This window comes from Bombina bombina, chromosome 1, assembly GCF_027579735.1.
Source record: "Bombina bombina isolate aBomBom1 chromosome 1, aBomBom1.pri, whole genome shotgun sequence".
NCBI classification, from domain to species: Eukaryota; Metazoa; Chordata; class Amphibia; order Anura; family Bombinatoridae; genus Bombina; species Bombina bombina.
The window spans coordinates 1,599,298,933-1,599,317,476 of record NC_069499.1 but is presented as its reverse complement, the minus strand read 5'-3'; the positions used below and the strand labels follow the sequence as shown (position 1 = coordinate 1,599,317,476).

Genomic DNA, 18,544 nt, shown 5'->3' with positions numbered 1-18,544 from the left:
CATTGGGAAGAAGAATCTGGGAAGTTTTTCCTGCTTAGGGTGCTCAAAGTGTAACAGCTTGATTAAAGGGCCAACATTTAGTCATCCAAGTACAGGCAAAAAATATTTCATTAAAGGGCACTATACCTGTAATACTGACTTTGTGGTATATTTGATTAAATGCCCATGTGGGCTGGGGTATGTGGGTGAGACCTCCCAGTGTGTACAGGAACGCATAGTCCAACACAAAAGTAGTATTAGAACTAAGAAAAAGGATGCCCCAGTTGCCTATAATTTTTTTTTTGCAGGTCATAATCTGAGTCAATTAAGGTTCCAGATTCTAGAACAGGTTAAACATCCTAGGAGGGGGGGGTGATCGTATTAAATTACTAAAGAAACGTGAAGCATATTGGATTTATGAACTGGGTACATTATTTCCAGGAGGCATGAATAAAGAACTGGATTGGTCAATTTTTTTGTAAAAAACTTTTTTGTATATATTTTTCTACAACATTAGTAATATCTGTTTATGCAAATATGTGATACAAATGAGCATTGATTTATGGAAATAATATGTATTACATATGTGCCTGCACTATACACAGATATCTTTAGACTATGTATTAATTCATTGCTAGTTTAAAATAATTAGAGGTGTGATTTTTGTATGACCACTAGGTGACAGCATTTGGTAAACAGAGGTATACCTGGTTTATACAAGTGTTGCAATTAGCTTTGAAGGTGGGACCTATTTGGGTATATAAGAAGTGAATTAGTGTCTGTTTGTTATGCATGATTAAGGACTTGTGTCCGAAACGTTGCCGATTTTTTGAATTTGGCTCAATAAAGCAATACATTTGATAAACCTGGTGGTGCGACTATCATCTTTTGCGTCATTATACATATCAGCGGGAGCACTGAGAGCTGTGAGATCACTGAGGTCATTATACGTATCAGCGGTAGCACTGAGCTGTAAGATCACTGGGGTCATTATATGTATCTGCGGGAGCACTGAGCTGTGAGATCACTGAGGTCATTATACGTATCAGCGGTAGTACTGAGCTGTGAGATCACTGAGGTTATTATACGTATCAGCGGTAGCACTGAGCTGTGAGATCACTGAGGTCATTATACGTATCAGCGGTAGCACTGAGCTGTGAGATCACTGAGGTCATTATACGTATCAGCGGTAGCACTGAGTAGTGAGATCACTGAGGTCATTATACGTATTAGCAGTAGCACTGAGCTGTGAGATCACTGAGGTCATGATATGTATCAGAGGTAGCACTGAGAGCAGTAAGATCACTGAGGTCATCATACGTATGTTACAGTACACTAATAACTGTGAGTGGAACACAACTGCAGTTAAGTTATAAATTAGTGTTTGTATTCACCACTTGAATTGATTCCTCTATGGAGAGAGAGAGAAACTCTCTGTGAGTCCGAGTTCTGTAAAGCTTGTTAGAAAGCAAAAAGGAAAAAGCTTACTTGCATGAAGAAAAAACTTTGAGTAAGTACGTCTGTTGAATAAGCTTGTTATTGTAATCCAGAATGTATATGAAGGGTGACTGGTGAATCTCAGAATTCCCCTCCGGCAACTGAGTCCCACTGCAACTGTATAGCAAATCCTTTGTACAGCAGAAATTCAACTAGAATAGGAAGAAACAAAACATCAATGTATAATTTTAGTTGTAGTTTTAGAGTAGGCTTGTATATCACCTATCTTAGGTTAGGCTTGAACAATACTGAGCAAGGTGTCAAAGTTGAACACCTGATTTAAAGTAGGAATGTCCATTCAGAAACAAGAGATGGAAAGCATATCCTTAAAGGGACAGTGAATTTCCTGACATAATCCCCCTCTCAAGGACGCTGTTCCACAGCGAGAGGTCGCGGACGATCTGGATGTCGGCGATTAACAATTGACAGTAGGCGGGGAGAGTTAAGATTAGATATCGGTTCCCAGGAGTCATCATCTGAAGAAAAGTTCTTCCATCTCACTAAATACTGTATGACGCCATTATGATATCTAGAATCCAGTATAGTTTCAACCTCATACTCATCGTCAGCAAGGTTCGGGATAGTGGGAGGTAACAACAATTCTTGATATCTAGTTTTGACATAGGGTTTCACTAAAGAGACGTGTACTGTAGGATGAATCTTGATGGAAGAAGGTAGTTGTAGTCTAATGGCATTCTCATTAATGATCTTTTCTATAGGAAAAGGTCCAATCAAAAGGGTAGCCAATTTCTTGGAAGGAATTTGAAGTTTTAATTTTTTAGTGGAAAGCCAGACTAAGTCCCCTATGGCAAATGCAGGTGGTTTCCTCCTACAGAGATCGTAGTAATGTTTTTGACTGGTTTGGGCAGTGAGTATGTTCTCTTTGATATGTTTAAAATTTTCCTGCAAGGTATTAAATAAGTCATCAACCGGTAGAGAGTCAGGGGAACCGTTTGTTGGCAAGAGAAAAGCAGGATGGTAAGCATAATTCGCATAAAAGGGTGTCATCTTTGTTGAGGTATTCACGAAGTTGTTATAGGCATATTCTGCCATAGCCAAGAATTTTAGCCAATCTGTTTGGTGATATGAACAATAACATCTGAGATAGTGGTCCAACCATTGGTTTAGTCTTTCGGATTGTCCGTTGGTGTGTCGGTGGAATGAAGTGGTGAATCTGTGGTCTATTTGGGTTAATTCACATAATTTAGTCCAGAATTGAGAAGTAAATTGAGTACCCCTATCTGTTGTTAAAATCGGGGGTATGCCGTCAAGTTTGACTATGTTGTCAATAAAGAGGTGGGAGTCTTGTGATATGGTACAAAATGAGCCATTTTATTAAATATGTCAATGACGACGAAAATGGTGGTCTGATTATTGGAAGGAGGTAGATCGACAATGAAGTCCATTTGACACATGTTGCCAAGGTCTTTGTGGGACTGGAAGTGGCATTAACAACCCATAGGGAGCTTTTCTTTCAGGTTTTGATGTAGCACATACCTTACATGTGATCACATAATCTCGAATAGAAGTTTTCATGTCTGGCCACCAAAAACTCAGTTTTAAGTGTTCTAAGGTTCGTTGAATACCAGGGTGCCCGGATAGATTAGAATCATGGGCAAACTTAATTACCTGCATTCTTAAATGGTCAGGCAAGTAGAGTTTCTCACCGTGATAGTATAAACCTGAAGTTTTTAAAAGGTTCGGGAGGTTGAGGGTGTTCCTTATAATATGTTCTAAGTTCTGTGAGTACAGAAGTAGTTACTCCAATGAAACATTCTGGAGGGAGGATTGAGGATCTGGTGGGATTATCCACAGGTCTGTCAGGACAGCGTGATAGAGCGTCGGCCTTCCCATTCTTTGCTGCAGGCCTGTAGATTATGTTGAAGTTGAACCAGTCGAAATATAGACTCCAATGAACCTGACGAGCGGAAAGGGTTTTGTTAGTCTGGAGATATTGCAGATTCTTATGATCAGTATAAATATTGATTGGGAATTTAGTACCTTCGAGGAGATGTCGCCAATGTTCCAGAGAGCGACGGATGGCCAACAGTTCCTTGTCACCGATTGCATAATTCTTTTCAGCTGGGGACATTGTTTTGGAATAATATGAAATGGGATGGAGAGGTTCTTTTAGGGAAGTTTGTTGAGAGAGAACTGCCCCTATAGCATAATCCGATGAGTCTACTTCCAAAGTATATTGAAGTTGAGGGTTAGGGAACAGTTAGGGAGCGGTAGTAAAACGTTTCTTTAGTAAATCGAATGCCTTTTTAGCTTCAGAACCCCAAAGAAAGGAAGAAGTCGAACCAGTTAATCTCGTTAAAGGTTTGACCACCGTGGAGAAGTTCTTTATAAATTTTCTATAATAGTTGGAAAAACCCAGGAATCTCTGTAATTCTTTCTCCATTTGCATTTGGATACCTTGGGGGGAGATGTTATACCCCAAGAAGGAGACTTGATTGGTATGGAACTTACACTTCTCGGGTTTAGCGTATAATTTCTGGACTCTAAGACGGGATAGAACCCATCTTACGTGCTTTATGTGATCTTGCATGTTATTGGAATAAATAAGAATATCATCCAAATAAATGACTACGCACACGTCCAACAAATCACGGAACACATAATTTATGAAATGTTGGAATGTGGCGGGGGCATTACATAGCCCAAACGGCATTACTAGGTACTCAAAGAGACCGTACCTAGTCCTGAATGCCGTTAGCCACTCTTGCCCTTCCTTGATGCGGATAAGGTTGTACGCCCCTCTGAGGTCCAATTTGGAGAAAATGGTTGTTTCAGAAAGTCTCTCTATCATCTCAGGGATGAGGGGCAACGGATAGCGATTTTTAATAGTAATTTTATTAAGCTTGCGGTAGTCAATTATGGGTCTAAGAGTGGAGTCTTTGTTGAGAACAAAAAAAATGCCAGCTCCAGCAGGAGATGTTGAACTTCTGATAAAGCCCTTCCTAAGATTTTCCTGTAAATATTCCTTTAGATGTTCCAATTCTGGATTGCTTAAGGGATAGAGGTATCCATAAGGAATTCTGGCACCTGGTTGCAACTCAATAGGGCAGTCATATACCCTGTGTGGAGGCAAGTTCTCTGCTTCTGTTTTGCTAAAGACATCCAGGAAATCTATGTATTCAGTAGGGATAACATCAGGTTGGGAATCAAGGTGTAATGAGTGAGTGACTATGGAAACATGTTTGTCTGCAATAATCAGAAAGGAAATTTATTTTGAATGGGGACCACACAATAGAGGGGTTGTGAAGTTTCAGCCACTTCAAACCTAGTACCAAAGTAAAATGGGGTGAGGGTAAAACATCAAAAGATAACTTTTCAGTATGACCAAAAACATTAACAAACATAGGTACAGTTTCTTGTGTAACCGGTCCTTAAACCATTGAAGATCCATCAATGACTCTAATGGGTATGGGTACTCTCTTCGTTACCAGGGGTAACTTGTTAGATAGACAATAATGTTCATCAATGTAATTCCCTGATGCACCGGAATCAATTATGGCGTTATCAATCATCAGCCTGTTTTGTTCCAGCTGTAAGGAGAGAGACAAGGTACAGTAAGAGTCATTAGGTCTTGGTAAAGATAGTTAAGAGGTAAAAAAGTCTGAAGACTTACATTTCTTTGTTCTCATCAGTACTGTACAGTCCTGAACAGTATGTGATGGATTTGCACAGTACATACATAGGTTTTTTATTTTTCTTCTGTGTCTTTCTTCTGAACTGAGAGGACATCTTAATATCCTAATCTCCATGGGCTCACTTTGAGGTTTGCTGTGCATGGATGAACTACTCTGGTAAGTAAGAGTATTACTCTTTACCTTTAAATCTGTGGTATATCGTTCTGCCTTTCTTTCTCTTAAGCGGCGATCAATCTGAGTAGCGGTTCTCATGAAATTATCAAGAGTTTTGGGCAACTCAATCCGGGCGAATTCGTCTTTCATGGCCTCAGACAGGCCTAAACAAAACTGGTTTCTTAAAACTATGGGACTCCAGAGCGTATCAGAGGTGAATTGTTTGAAATCGGAGATATACTCCTCCACAGGCCTTTTGCCTTGTTTGAGGCCTCTCATGGAAGTTTCGTCAGTGAGTTGAATATCAGTGTCCTGAAAAAGTTCATCCATTGCTGAAAAGAAAGCGTCAAGTGAACCTAAAATGGAGTCATCGGTTTCAAAGAACCGGTCGGCCCAATTCCTGGGTTCTCCTCTGAGGAAAGAAATTGTTGTTAGTACTTTCACTCTCTCAGTGGGATAAGTGCGTGGTTTCATTTGAAATAACAGATGGCAAGCGTTTTTGAATTGTCTGTAATTTTTCCTGTTTCCAGAGAAAGTATCTGGCATAGATATTTTAGGTTCTGGTAGTATTTCTGCTTGATGAGCCCTAACAGCAATAGAGTCCTTGATTACAGTTCTTAAAGCAACATTCTCAACTTGCATATCATGTAACCCTTGTGCTAACTGATCCACTTTCTGTGTTAAATTGAATACAACTTGTGGCAACTCTGCTGGTTCCATATTTTTGCAGGGCTCAGTATTATGTTACAGTACACTAATAACTGTGAGTGGAACACAACTGCAGTTCAGTTATAAATTAGTGTTTGTATTCACCACCTGTTTTAGTGGTGAGGGTTACTCGGTTTATACTATATCCCAGTATATGTTACACTAGTTAAGTATTTTGTAGAATGAAAATATAACTGTAGTCAGAGAACAAGTAATTATTTGAGTGGTTAAGCACTTGCTGCAATTCATTGCAATGATTGATTAGGTTTGTGTCAGGACTAGAACTTTACTTAGGTCTTATGTTTGAATCACATGAGCGTTATAACGAAGGATGTGTAACTCCTAGGATTCAGTGCAATGTTCGTTTAAACTTGGGTCCTAATTGTTTGTATCCCCAAAATGTATTACAAGAAGTGGTAAGTACTTACCCAATTAATCCAAGTCAGTACCTGGGATTTCCGTGTTGCTAGTGCTGCTTTGTTCTCCTCTCAGTCCCAGCTCACAGTGATTGTGCGGGCAGCAGCGTAAACCGGAAGTGACGAATCGGCACTCTCTCTGCGAGTCCGAGTTCTGTAAAGCTTGTTAGAAAGCAAAGAGGAAAAAGCTTACTTGCATGAAGAAAAAACTTTGAGTAAGTACGTCTGTTGAATAAGCTTGTTATTGTAATACAGAATGTATATGAAGGGTGACTGGTGAATCTCAGAATTCCTCTTCAGCAACTGAGTCCCACTGCGACTGTATAGCAAATCTTTTGTACAGCAGAAATTCAACTAGAATAGGAAGAAACAAAACAATGTATAATTTTAGTTGTAGTTTTAGAGTTGGCTTGTATATCACCTATCTTATGTTAGGCTTGAACAATACTGAGCAAGGTGTCTAAGTTGAACACCTGATTTAAAGGAGGAATGTCCAATCAGAAACAAGAGATGGAAAGCATATCCTTAAAGGGACAGAGAATTTCCTGACAACGTATCAGAGGTAGCACTGAGCTGTGAGATCACTGAAGCCATTATACGTATCAGCGGTAGCACTCAGCTGTGAGATCACTGAGGTCATTATACGTATCAGCAGTAGCACAGAGCTGTGAGATCACTGGGGTCATTATACATATCAGCGGTAGCACTCAGCTGTGAGATCACTGAGGTCATTATACGTATCAGCAGTAGCACAGAGCTGTGAGATCACTTAGGTCATTATACGTATAAGCGGTAGCACTCAGCTGTGAGATCACTGAGGTCCTTATACGTATCAGAAGTAGCACAGAGCTGTGAGATCACTGTGGTCATTATACATATCAGCGGTAGCACTGAGCTGTGAGATCACTGAAGTCATTATACGTATCAGCAGTAGCACAGAGCTGTGAGATCACTGAGGTCATTATACGTATCAGTGGTAGCACTGAGTAGTGAGATCACTGAGGTCATTATACGTATCAGCAGTAGCACAGAGCTGTGAGATCACTGAAGTCATTATACGTATCAGCAGTAGCACAGAGCTGTGAGATCACTGAGGTCATTATACGTATCAGCGGTAGCACTGAGAGCTGTGAGATCACTAAGGTCATTATACGTATCAGCAGTAGCACTGAGAACTGTGAGATCACTGAGGTCAATACGTATCAGCAGTAACACAGAGCTGTGAGATCAACGAGGTGCAGTAGCACTGAGCTGTGAGATCACTGGGGTCATTATACGTATCAGCGGTAGCACTGAGCAATGAGATCACTGAGGTCATTATATGTATCAGCGGTAGCACTCAGCTGTGAGATCACTGAGGTCATTATGCGTATCAGCGGTAGCACTGAGTAGTGAGATCACTGAGGTCATTATACGTATCAGCGGTAGCACTGAGCTGTGAGGTCACTGAAGTCATTATACGTATCAGCGGTAGTACTGAGCAGTGAGATCACTGGGGTCATTATACATATCAGCTGTAACACAGAGCTGTGAGATCACTGAGGTCATTATACGTATCAGCGGTAGCACTGAGCTGTGAGATCACTGAGGTCATTATACGTATCAGCAGTAGCACTGAGAGCTGTGAGATCACTGAGGTCATTATACATATCAGCTGTAGCAGTGAGAGCTGTGAGATCACTGAGGTCATTATACGTATCAGCAGTAGCACTGAGCTGTGAGGTCACTGAAGTCATTATACGTATCAGCGGTAGTACTGAGCAGTGAGATCACTGGGGTCATTATACATATCAGCTGTAGCACTGAGAGCTGTGAGCTCACTGAGGTCATTATACGTATCAGCGGTAGCACTGAGCTGTGAGATCACTGAGGTCATTATACGTATCAGCAGTAGCACTGAGAGCTGTGAGATCACTGAGGTCATTATACATATCAGCTGTAGCACTGAGAGCTGTGAGATCACTGAGGTCATTATACGTATCAGCAGTAGCACTGAGCTGTGAGATCACTGAGGTCATTATACGTATCAGTGGTAGCACTGAGCTGTGAGATCACTGAGGTCATTATACGTATCAGCGGTAGCACTGAGCAGTGAGATCACTGAGGTCATTATACGTATCAGCAGTAGCACTGAGCAGTGAGATCACTGAGGTCATTATACGTATCAGCAGTAGCACTGAGCTGTGAGATCACTGAGGTCATTATACATATCAGCGGTAGCACTGAGAGCTGTGAGATCACTGAGGTCATTATACGTATCAGCGGTAGCACTGAGAACTGTGAGATCACTGAGGTCAATACGTATCAGCGGTAACACAGAGCTGTGAGATCAGAGAGGTGCAGTAGCACTGAGCTGTGAGATCACTGGGGTCACTATACGTATCAGTGGGAGCACTGAGCTGTGAGATCACCGAGGTCATTATACGTATCAGCGGTAGCACTGAGCAGTGAGATCACTGAGGTCATTATACGTATCAGCAGTAGCACTGAGCAGTGAGATCACTGAGGTCATTATACGTATCAGCGGTAGCACTGAGCTGTGAGATCACTGAGGTCATTATACGTATCAGTGGTAGCACTGAGCTATGAGATCACTGTGGTCATTATACGTATCAGCGGTAGCACTGAGCTATGAGATCACCGAGGTCATTATACGTATCAGCAGTAGCACTGAGCAGTGAGATCACTGAGGTCATTATACGTATCAGCAGTAGCACAGAGCTGTGAGATCACTGAGGTCATTATACGTATCAGCGGTAGCACTGAGATCACTGAGGTGCAGTAGCACTGAGCCGTGAGATCACTGGGGTTATTATACGTATCAGCGGAAGCACTGAGCTGAGATCACTGAGGTCATTATACGTATCAGCAGTAGCACTGAGAGCTATGAGATCACTGAGGTCATTATACGTATCAGCGGTAGCACTGAGTAGTGAGATCACTGAGGTCATTATACGCATCAGCGGTAGCACAGAGCTGTGAGATCCCTGAGGTCATTATACGTATCAGCGGAAGCACTGAGCTATGAGATCACCGAGGTCATTATACGTATCAGCGGTAGCACAGAGCTGTGAGATCCCTGAGGTCATTATACGTATCTGCGGAAGCACTGAGCTATGAGATCACTGAGGTCATTATACATATCAGCGGAAGCACTGAGCTATGAGATCACTGAGGTAATTATATGCATCAGCGGTAACACAGAGTTGTGAGATCACTGAGGTCATTATACGCATCAGCGGTAACACAGAGTTGTGAGATCCCTGAGGTCATTATACATATCAGCGAGAATACAATATTAAGAGAATTTTCAATTTAACTCTGATCAAATTTACTTAATTCTCTTGGTATCTTTAATGAAAAGTATACTTAGGAAGGCTCAGGTGCAGTAATGCAGAACTGTAATTCAAAGATTGTTAAAGGTGGCGCAAATAAATGCTGCTTCCCAGTGTTTTTTACAACCAGTCTCTCTATATATATAGTGTAAAATTGCTAAAATAATTACCTACCGCGCGATTAGATATATTTCCACTAAAATTATGCATCTTATTTATAACCTCCATTGTTTGGGTTTTCTTATAAACATTTTTTATATTTTTATAACCTTTTAGATATTTTTATAATCTTAAACCACACAGATCATTCTCATGAAAAATGTGATCTTATCAACACATTTCCTATTGTTTTGTTAAAAAGTCTATTAGAGTTTTATATAAAATAAATACGCTTACATCGAATATTCTTGCCCCCTTTATTAGCTCCTAGAAGTTTTAAAGTATTTATTCTGAGTAACAATTCTAGAATCATTCTTACAATAAGGATTCACGCAAGAAAAACTAAGAAAAAGTATTGAAGATAATACTAAAAATAGCTATATTTACAATGAAACAAAGAGGAGAATTAAATCAAGTATGGATATAGTTAAAGGGACAGTAAAGTCCAAAACAAACGTTCATGTTTTAAATAGGGCATGCAATTTTAAACAACTTCCCAATTTACTTTTATCACCAATTTTTCTTTGTTGTCTTGGTATTCTTAGTTGAAAGCTAAAACTAGGAGGTTCATATGCTAATTTCTTAGACCTTGAAGACTGCCTCTAATCTGAATACATTTTGACCACTAGAGGGCATTAGTTCACATGTTTCATATAGATAACATTGAGCTCATGCACGTAAAGTGACCTAGGAGTGAGCACTGATTGGCTGAACTGCATGTCTGTCAAAAAAACTGAAATAAGGGGGCAGTCAGCAGAAGCTTAGAAACAAGGTAATTGCAGAGGTAAACGTGTATTATTATAACTGTGTTGGTTATGCAAAACTGGGGAATGGGTAATAAAGTGATTATCTTTCTTTTTAAACAACAAAAATTCTGGTGTTGACTGTCCCTTTAAAGATTGATGGGCATACATTATAGGGCTATATAAAGCAAAGAAACAAACCTATCAGGCATCTTCCAGCCGAAACGCGTGGAACCTGATCACTCGATAAACTGGATCACAAGGACAGCAGAGATAACCCTTAACAATATACACAACAAGCGGTGCTTACCCAAACAGTGCTCAAATGCCGGCTTCTTCTGCGTGTCTTCGGCGTTGCTTCAGCGTGTGCACCAGTCCAACAACTCCCCCACGATCCTCCACAGGAGCCAGGAAGTGCGTCTCTGTATCAGACGCCACAGGAACAAACACTTGAGAAAGACAGTTCCGGCTAACTAGGAAGACGCTCCAAACAGTGGTAAGTAAATTCAAAAGATTTCTTTATTCAAAGCACTGTGCACTAAAAACAAAGAGCGGACAATAGCTAGAAATGACCTCCACCCAAATCAAGTAGTGGTCACATAAAGGCAGTAACAGCAGACGCGTTTCATGCGGGTCCACCGCACTTGATCACTGCTTGAGATAACCCTTACTCTGTGGAAGCGGAGGCTGAACAAAAGCACTCTATCCAAATACCGGAGGCTGAAAATAAGAGCACTCAAAGGAGGGATCGGAGGCTGGCCGGAGACTATCCTAAGGCTGACAAGCGAGCACTCCACCCGGAGACTTAAAGACCGCCATTCCAGGGCGCATCAAGTAAAGGAGGAACAGACAACAGCTCACCTGAGGCTAGTATAGGAAAATTGTATTGAAAACCGGAGACAGTTCCGGGACATGACAGTGCACTGAGTATTCTCAGGATACAGAACGATTATCAACTTGGAAATACAGGTACGATTGGTCATAATTGCTGAAGATTTTATGTACATAGCACAATGCAATTGTACTTTTACACAGATGTTTTTTCACTAGAATGTACGCTTACTATCTTTGACTTTACTCTGAAATCCAGCTCATCAGAACTTTTGAGCCAAATTAACTAAGTACCAACATCAAGTTGCCATACTTGATTATTATTGGGATACACCTCAATAAACAACATTGTTTCACCTTTGAGGACTACTTAAAAGATACAATAGGATATACAATTATATAGGAAATTGAACTCTGCTTTATTACTAAGGCATTTTATTCTCGGGCATTATAAATTAAGGCCTATCTCTTTCTTATTTTAAGTTTATCGGTTTAGATACCGATTCATAGTACTATAATTTTAGAGAAGTATTTTTATTTGTGAATCCGACACCGGCGTCATTTATTTTTATTATTACATAGGTATTACCTATAACTTGTATAAAATAAACAATTCCTATTTTAATTATATTTGTATTCTTTGTATTTTGTACATTTGAAGCTAGTCCCAAGCTAAGGGTATATATTTTTTAATCTGTTATTGAACTGACACACACTAATTTTATATATGGCAGCGACCTTGGATCTTGACAATTAAATTTAGAAACTATAATTAATTCAAAATAAATTAGAGAGTTTCAAAACACTGGGAAGCAGCATTTATTTGCGCCACCTTTAACAATCTTTGAATTTCTTTTTTAACTGTTTCCTTGGGAAGAGACACGTTTTTTTGGGTGTGCAGTATTCCCTCCTGCCCAGGACAGAATTATATCAGTATTTTTCTCTCCCTTATCCCTATGTATTTGTGCTGTATCTTTCTGTATTTTGTTTGCTCTGTTATTATTTCACACCTACCCCCTACCCAGCTAACCAGCCCGTCCACCTTCCTGCTGTATTTAATGGTGATCGCTGCACCACTAAAGTAAGTTTTCTCTCCCTTATCCCTATGTATTTGTGCTGTATCTTTCTGTATTTTGTTTGCTCTGTTATTATTTCACACCTACCCCCTGTCCAGCCCGCCCACCTTCCTGCTGTATTTAATGGTGATCGCTGCACCACTAAAGTAAGTTTTCTCTCCCTTATCCATATGTATTTGTGCTGTATCTTTCTGTATTTTGTTTTCTCTTATTATTTCACACCTACCCCCTACCCAGCCCGCCCACCTTCGTGCTGTGTTTAATGGTGATCGCTGCACCACTAAAGTAAGTTTTCTCTTCCTTATCCCTATGTATTTGTGCTGTATCTTTCTGTATTTTGTTTGCTCTGTTATTATTTCACACCTACCCCCTACCCAGCCCGCCCACCTTCCTGCTGTATTTAATGGTGATCACTGCGCAACAGTGCAGCAGACGAGCGCAGCGGGAGCGCCAAAGGCAAGCCCGTCAGCACCCGTCTTCCCCCCCGACCGCACCCAACGCCACGAACCTTGGCTCCAGAAACTGCCGCCACTACAACTCCAGCACCCTCCACGCGCTCAACACCGGTAGATTGTCCGCCTGCCACCACGCATCCCCGACCAACACCTTCAGACCTTTCACCTGCCGCAACTGCTCCTTCTCCTCCCTCCGGACCACAACCAAACCAACTAACCCACCCAAAAACAACCGCAATTACCTCAACTGCATCTTCCTCAATACCCGCTCCATCCACAAGCACGCCCTCGAAATCTGGAACCTGCTAGACTCACCTGACGTTGCCTTCCTCACTGAAACCTGGCTAAACCCTGCATCAGGGCCAGACATCGCCGCTGCAATACCCGACGGCTATAAGATCTGCCACAAAGACCGCAGCAACCGACCGGGAGAAGGCATCGCCATTATCCACAAACACATCATCCAAGTCACAACCAGCTCTGACGACCACTCACCAGGCCTAGAACACCTACACTTCAAGATCCAGGTCAACCCCAACACCACCCTCCACGGCACCCTCACCTACAGACCTCCTGGACCTCGTCCCGCCTTCTGCGACTCCATCACTGACCACATCGCACCCCATGCCCTCACCTCAACGGACTACAGCCTCCTCGGTGACCTCAACTTCCATCTTGACAACCCCATGATCACAACACCTCTACCCTCCTGGAAAACCTCGAAACTATTGGACTAAAGCAACTCGTAAACTACCCAACCCACAAAGCCGGCCACACCCTCGACCCAATCTTCTCCTCAGGCAACCACATCTCAGTCAATCACATCACCGAACTCCTCTGGACTGACCACTACTGCATACACTTCTCCTTCAACAAACCCACCACCCACCCCGCAGAAACTGGAACAACATTACCCAAGACCAACTACACCGCACCCTAAACAAATCTTCCCCACCTACCTCCACAGACACCACTCCTCTGCCTGCAACCTCCACCGCTGGATTACAGACAGCTCCAACAGCCTCGCCCCCCTTAAAAAACCATCTGGCCGCCAAACCACCAACAAAGCTAGCTGGTTCACCCCGGTCATCCAGGACTCCAAATTCCACTGCAGTTGACTGGAAAGAACCTGGAGATCCAGCAAGACCCTTCTGGATAAAGCTGCCTTTAAGGAAGAAATCACCACCCACCACCACCTCATAAAAACCGCCAAAAAAAACGCCATCCAAGACAATCAACTCTATTGCACAAAACAGCAAGGAGTTGTTCTCAGTCAGAGAAGGAAATCTCTAAACCCAACAGCGACACCACCAACATTCCACCCTCCCAGGACCTCTGCAATACCCTCGCTGCACACTTCCACCATAAGATCCTCGACATCTATGACAGTTTCACGCCTCATAACTCAACCTCCACCACCCACTCCCCTACACCCCTCCCAAATTCGCCCCCCCTCACCACACACGGACTATTTGGAGCCCCGTCACCACAGATGACACCCTCAGAATCATGAAATCCATCCACTCTGGTGCACCCTCGGACCCATGCCCCCATCACATATTCAACAAAGCAAGCAACATCATCGCCCCTGAACTCCGCCACACCATCAACTGCTCCATCAAAACCGGCACCTTCCCAGATATCTGGAAGCACACGGAACTGAAACCCCTGCTGAAGAAACCCTCGGCAGACCCCACGGACCCGAATAACTACCGCCCCATCTCTCTACCCCCTTCCCGGCCAAAGTCATGGAGAAGTCCATCAACTTGCAACTTATTGACCACATTGAGGCCAACCACATCCTGGACCACTCCCAATCCAGTTTCAGTAGCAACCACAGCACCGAGACCGCCCTCCTCGCTGCCACAGAAGACATCCGTGCCATGCTCGACCGAGGAGAAACTGCTGCCCTCATCCTCCTAGACCTCTCAGCAGCTTTCGACACTGCCGACCACAACACCCTACGCACCCGCCTACACGATGCTGGCATACGCAGCAAAGCCCTGGAATGGATCACCTCCTTTCTCCTCCAAACCCACACCAGTCAACTGCGGTGTACCGCAAGGCTCTTCGCTGAGCCCCACCCTCTTCAACATCTACATGGGCCCTCTTGCCGCCATGGTCTGATGCCACGACCTAAACATCGTCTCCTACGCCAACGACACCCAGTTAAATCTTCTCACTCACCCGAGATCCCACCACCGCCAAAAAGAACATCCACAAAGGCCTGACAGCAGTCGCCACCTGGATGAAGGACAACCAGCTGAAACTGAACACAGACAAAACCGAAGTCCTCCTCCTCTGACCCAATAAATCTGCATGGGACAACAGCCCTCGATCACCCTGCAACCCCAACCGACCACGCACGAAATATAGGCTTCATCCTGGACTCCTCACTCTCCATGGACCGACAAATCAATGCCATCACCTCAACATGCTTCCACATTCTCCACCTGCTACAAAAAATCTTCAAGTGGATCGCTACCGAAACCAAGGAAACAGTCACCCACGCCATCGTCAGCAGCCAGTTAGTCTACGGCAACGCACTCTATGCCGGCTCCACCATCAAACTCCAAAAGAGATTCCAACGTATCCAGAATGCTTCAGCCAGACTCATCATTGACATCCCCCTCCAATGCCACATCACCGATCTTTCTCCCACATGGCGGCAAAGACATGGAACACCCTCCCACTTCACCTCAGACAATCCACCTCCCTTACAAAGTTCAGAAAGGATCTTAAAACCTGGCACTTCGACTGAATGCCCATCTCCCCCCCCCCCTTTTCTCCTATCCCCTTTCCCTTAGCGCCTTGAGACCCTCACGGGTGATTAGTTTGTGCTCTATAAGTAGATATCAAATTTCTCTAATGCAGTACTGTGAGCTGGCTGCTGATTGTTGGCTACACACATAACTTTCATCATTGACTCTCCTTAGGTGAATATCTAGCTCGCAGTAGTGCACTACTGCTCTTGAGATTACTTTAACTATGTGCTTTTAACCCATATTTTATTAAATAAGAATAAAAAAATGTTGTAACTGAGTATTTTCTACACTTTATGTCCATTTAAGAAGCATTTATAAAGGTAATCTGTGTTGTTTTGCAGGCGCCAGAGACACACCACTTGTATGTTTACTTCCCTTGCTGTAGCCAATCAGGGAAGTTTATAGATGAGGTCCTGCAACGCACAAATGTTTTTATAGACGTGCCCAACATACCAGCGGCACCATACCAGTAGTACCATACCAGCAGCACCATAATCAGCGACACCATACCAGCGGTACCATACCAGCGGAACCATATCAGCGGCACCATCCCAGTAGTACCATCCCAGTAGTACCATACCAGCGGCACCATCCTAGTAGTACCATGCCAGCAGCACCATACCAGCGGTACCATGCAAGCGGCACCATACCAGTGGTACCATACCAGCGGTACCCACCAGTGGTACCATACCAGTCGTACCCACCAGTCGTACCATACCAGTCGTACCATACCAGCGGTACCCACCAGTAGTACCATACCAGTAGTACCATACCAGCGGTACCCACCAGTAGTACCATACCAGTGGTACCATACCAGCGGCACCATACCAGTAGTACCCACCAGTAGTGAGCTGCAGATAAACTGCATCTGGCACGTGCATTAAAAACGGCTTTAAAACATTGTGTTTAATTATCTTCCTTAAAGGGAAACACAAACATGTTCTTTTGTAATTCAGACATAAGATACAATTTTACAAAAAAAGTTTCCAATTTACTTCTATTAACAAACTTGCTTCATTCTCGTGATATTCATTGTTGAAGAGGTACCTAGGAAAGATTGATAATAGAAGTAAATTAAAAAGTTGTTTAAAAACGCAAACTGCAAAAATGGGGTTTCAGGACTCTAATTGTAGCTAATTAGGACGAGTTTGCAATCCTAATACACATGGGTAGAGGTTCATTAACTAGAAAAAGTAAAACAAAACTGTGTATTGCAATTTATTTTTTCTATTCCACACTTTCCAAGTAAACTACTTCTGAATTGTTTCTCCTAGCAGAACTAAAATGGTTTCTTGCAGGATAAAGAACGCTGCCCCAGCAACATGCTACACTGAGCAGGCACTAATTTATATCTACAGAATAGAGGTTGTCAGATTTATTTACTATGCAGACATTGGGGACTTAATAAATAAAAAGCACATGCACTGATCTAATCCCCATGTATTACAACACTATCTGCACTGCTCACAGAGGGAACATACTCAGTACCACTATACAGCTGTCTGTACCTTACGGCCGCCATGTTGGGTGAGGTCGTGTAAGTCACTGCTGTTACTGAACGAGTCACGCAATGCATTCTGGGGCTTGTAGTTTTATAACAGACTCATAAAGTAACTAAATAACAAGTACTGACTACAGCTCCAGGGAGAAGAGTCTAGCTGCAGACTGGAGACCAACTCTAGACAGGAAACATGTGACCTCCACTGACTCTAGACAGGAAACATGTGACCTCCACTGACTCTAGACAGGAAACATGTGACCTCCACTGACTCTAGACAGGAAACATGTGACCTCCACTGACTCTAGACAGGAAACATGTGACCTCAACTCAAAGCTTTTTTTTTTTTTTTTTTAAATCAACTTTAATGTAAAAAACAACCTATAGACAATCATTCTGAAAACGAAACATTTTGCAGCTTTCTTGTTCTTAATGTTCATTCACAGTGGTTTCTGCTGATTGTCATTTATAAGGTAATCACTGTGACTGTCACTTATAAGGTAATCACTGTGTCTGTCATTTATAAAGTAATCACTGTGACTGTCACTTATAAGGTAATCACTGTGTCTGTCATTTATAAGGTAACCACTGTGACTGTCACTTATAAGGTAATCACTGTGACTGTCATTTATAAAGTAATCACTGTGACTGTCATTTATAAGGTAACCACTGTGACTGTAATTTATAAGGTAATCACTGTGACTGTCATTTATAAGGTAATCACTGTGACTGTCACTTATAAGGTAATCACTGTGACTGTCATTTATAAGGTAATCACTGTGACTGTCACTTATAAGGTAATCACTGTGTCTGTCATTTATAAAGTAATCACTGTGACTGTCACTTATAAGGTAATCACTGTGTCTGTCATTTATAAGGTAACCACTGTGACTGTCACTTATAAGGTAATCACTGTGACTGTCATTTATAAAGTAATCACTGTGACTGTCATTTATAAGGTAACCACTGTGACTGTAATTTATAAGGTAATCACTGTGACTGTCATTTATAAGGTAATCACTGTGTCTGTCATTTATAAAGTAATCACTGTGACTGTCATTTATAAGGTAACCACTGTGACTGTCATTTATAAGGTAACCACTGTGACTGTAATTTATAAGGTAATCACTGTGACTGTCATTTATAAGGTAATCACTGTGTCTGTCATTTATAAGGTAACCACTGTGACTGTCATTTATAAGGTAATCACTGTGACTGTCATTTATAAGGTAACCACTGTGACTGTCATTTATAAGGTAATCACTGTGACTGT

At 42.3% G+C, this 18,544-nt stretch overlaps 1 protein-coding gene across 4 annotated transcripts in view; it reads right to left on the bottom strand.

Annotated features, from left to right (window-relative positions):
• The window catches only part of LOC128656607 (zinc finger protein OZF), a 254,192-nt gene extending 236,799 nt beyond the window's left edge, over positions 1–17,393 (bottom strand). For 3 of the 4 annotated variants that reach the window (XM_053710606.1, XM_053710624.1, XM_053710630.1), the window contains exon 1: positions 17,282–17,393. The gene's annotated coding sequence lies outside the window, so the exon portion shown is untranslated. Of the gene's footprint in view, positions 1–10,956; positions 11,032–17,281 lie in introns of those variants that run through there. The other variant, XM_053710615.1, reaches the window with a different exon arrangement.
• Positions 17,394–18,544: the final 1,151 nt, after the last annotated feature.